Genomic DNA, 3,700 nt, shown 5'->3' with positions numbered 1-3,700 from the left:
ACTAGCTCGTTGATCAAAGATGGTCAAGGTTTCCTGGCCATAGGCAAGTGTTGTCACTTGATAACGGGATCACATCATTAGAGGAATCATGTGCTGGACAAGACCCAAACTATGAACGTAGCATATTGATCGTGTCGTTTTGTTGCTATTGTTTTCTGCGTGTCAAGTATTTGTTCCTATGACCATGAGATCATATAACTCACTAACACCAGAGGAATACTGATACGTCTCCGTCGTATCTACTTTTCCGAACTCTTTTGCCCTTGTTTTGGAATCTAATTTGTATGATTTGAATGGAACTAACCCGGACTAACGCTCTTTTCAGCAGAATTGCCATGGTGTTGTTTTTGCGCAGAAATAAAAGTTCTCGGAATGACCTGAAAATTTACGGAGAAATTTTGTGTTATATAAAAATACTGGCGCAAGAATCAGCGGAGGAAATGGAGCATGGAGCCTAGAAGCCCACCAGGCGCGGCCCCCTGGCCGCGCCTCGTAGGCTTGTGGGCCCCACAAAACTCCACCGCCTCCAATCTCAGCTCTATTTAGTTCGTCTCGCCCGGAAAAAAATCAAGGAGAAGAGTTCATCGCGTTTTACGATACGGAGGCGCCGCCACCTCATGTTCTTCATCTGGAGGGCAGATGTGGAGTCCGTTTTGGGCTCCGGAGAGGGGAGATCGTCGCCATCGTCATCACCGACCTTTCTTCATCGCCAATTCCATGATGCTCTTCACCGTTCGTGAGTAATCTCATCGTAGGCTTGCTGGACGGTGATGGGTTGGATGAGATCTATCATGTAATCGAGTTAGTTTTGACGGGAATTGATCCCTAGTATCCACTATGTTCTGAGGTTGATGTTGCTACTACTTTGCCATGCTTAATGCTTGTCACTAGGGCCCGAGTGCCATGATTTCAGATATGAACCTATTATGTTGTCTCCAATATATGTGTGTTCTTGATCCTATCTTGCAAGTTGTAGTCACCTACTATGTGTTATGACCAGGCAACCCCGGAGTGACAATAGCCGGAACCACTCCCAGAGATGACCATAGTATGAGGAGTTCATGTATTCACCAAGTGTTAATGCATTGGTCCGGTTCTTTATTGAAAGGAAAACCTTAATATCCCGTAGTTTCCATTAGGACCCCGCTGCCACGGGAGGGATGGAAATAGATGTAATGCAAGTTCTTTTCCCTAAGCACGTATGACTACATACAGAATACATGCCTACATTACATTGATGAACTGGAGCTAGTTACTTATCTCTCCGTGTTATAACTGTTGCATGATGAATAGCATCCGGCATAATCATCCATCACCTATCCAATGCCTACGAGTCTTTTTCCTACCGGTCCTTGCTATGTTACTTTGCCGCTACTGCTGTCACTGCTGCTACTGTTACACTGTTGCTACTGCTGTTACTTTGCCGCTACTGCTGTCACTTTGCTGCTACTGGTTACTATTGCTACTGGTGCTATCATACTACCTTGCTACTGATACTTTGATGCAGATACTAAATCTTTCAAGTGTGGTTGAATTGACAACTCAACTGCTAATACTTGAGAATATTCTTTGGCTTCCCCTTGAGTCGAATTAATAAATTTGGGTCGAATACTCTACCCTCGAAAACAGTTGCGATCCCCTATACTTGTGGGTTATCAAGACCTTTTTCTGGCGCCGTTGCCGGGGAAGCACAACTATATTCTCTGAGTCACTTGGGATTTACGTCTGCTGGTCACTATGAAGAATCTGAGAGATCCAAGAACTAAAGTCTTGCCCTCAACTACGAGGACGGGTAAGGAACTGCCATCGAGCTCTGCACTTGATTCACCTTCAGTTATGAGTAAGTTTGCGACACCACCTCCTGCTAGAAATCTTGATATGTCGCCTGTGCTTGATGATGCTACTTCTGCTGCCCATGATGCTTATGATGATGCTATGCTTGATACTGCTTTGCCTGATGATGCTATGCTTGATACTGCTTTGCCACTAGGTGCATTCCTTGATGCACAAATTGCTAGAGTTGCTGCTAGATGTGATGATACTTCTGAAACTACTAATACTATTGAAGTAGAACCTGCTATTTTGCCTGCTAGAGCTACCTCTCTTAGATATGAATTGCCTGATATGCCTGAGCGCTATGTTATGGAGGGAGAGATAGCTGAGGATTTTCTTGCGTGTAAGGATAGCTATGATGTTGAGAATTTACTGCGCAAGTGAAAAGAAAAATCTCTGAACGCTAGGATTAAATACGACCCAAAGTTTGCTACTTCACCTATCTTTGTGACCGATAAGGATTATGAATTCTGTGTCGACCCTGAGTTAATCACTCTGGTCAAATGTGATCCTTTTCATGGTTATGAGTCTGAAACGGTTGTAGCCCATCTTACCAAACTGCACGATATAGCCACCCTATTCACTAGTGAGGAAAAGATCCAGCACTACTGTATCCTCAAGCTGTTTTCTTTCTCGCTAAAGGATGATGCTAAGACCTGGTTCACTTCTCTTGCTCCTGGTTGTGTGCGTAACCCCCAGGATATGGTCTACTACTTCTCTGGAAAATATTTCCCTGCCTATAAGAAGCAAGCTGCCTTGCAGGAAATATACAACTTTGTGCAACTTGAAGAAGAGAGTCTCCCACAAGCTTGGGGGAGGCTCGTCCAGCTGCTGAATGCTTTGCCTGATCACCCTCTTGAGAAGAATTAAATACTCGATATCTTCTATAATGGACTTACCGATGCTTCTAGAGACCACCTAGATAGTTGTGCCGGTTGTGTTTTTAGGGAACGAACTGTAGAACAAGCTGAGATTCTATTGAATAATATCTTGTGCAATGAAAATGCTTGGACTATTCCCGGACCACCTCCTAAGCCAACTCCGAAGAAAAGAGGTATCCTATTCCTCAGTCCTGAAGATATGCAAGAAGCTAAGAAATCTATGAAAGAGAAAGGCATTAAATCTGAAGATGTCAAACATCTACCACCTATCGAAGAGATCCATGGTCTTCATAACCCGATACAGGTAGTAGAAGTAAATTCTCTTCCTAGATTCAATGGAAGTGATATTCCTTTTGATAAACCTGCTAGCTTATGCCTGGATGAATTTGGTAACTTTGTTGCCAAACAACAAAGTTTCAATGATTATGTTAGCAGACAGTTGGAACAAAGTGCTCGTATGCTTAGTCATTTAAGTGCTTGTGTGGACAGAAATGTCAATGATCTTAAACTTCTGAGTAAACATGCCTCTATGGTTACTACTCAGGTAGAACAAGTAATTAAGGCTCAGAATGACTTGCTCAATGAGCTGAATGACAATTTTGCCAGAGTCGTCACTAGAGGCGGTAGAATGACTCAGGAACCTTTGTATCCTAAGGGTCATCCTAAGAGAATTGAAGAAGATTCTCAAGGAGTTATCACTGATGCACCTAGTCATCCTAGAAAGAAGAAGAAAGATGATAGGAACTTGCACGCTAGCAACCCTGCTGCTGCTACACCTGAGAGTCCAAACAATGTCTCTGTCTCTGATGCTGAAACACAATCTGGTGATTGATACGTCTCCAACGTATCTATAATTTTTGATTATTTCATGCTATTATCTTGCCAAACTTTGGATGTGTTGTATGCCTTTTATATATTTTTTTGGGACTAACTTATTAACTCAGTGCCAAGTGCCAGTTCCTGTTTTTTCCGTGTTTTTGACCTTT

Source organism: Hordeum vulgare, chromosome 7H (assembly GCF_904849725.1).
Source record: "Hordeum vulgare subsp. vulgare chromosome 7H, MorexV3_pseudomolecules_assembly, whole genome shotgun sequence".
Classification (NCBI taxonomy): Eukaryota; Viridiplantae; Streptophyta; class Magnoliopsida; order Poales; family Poaceae; genus Hordeum; species Hordeum vulgare.
Note: the sequence above shows the minus strand (reverse complement) of the source record.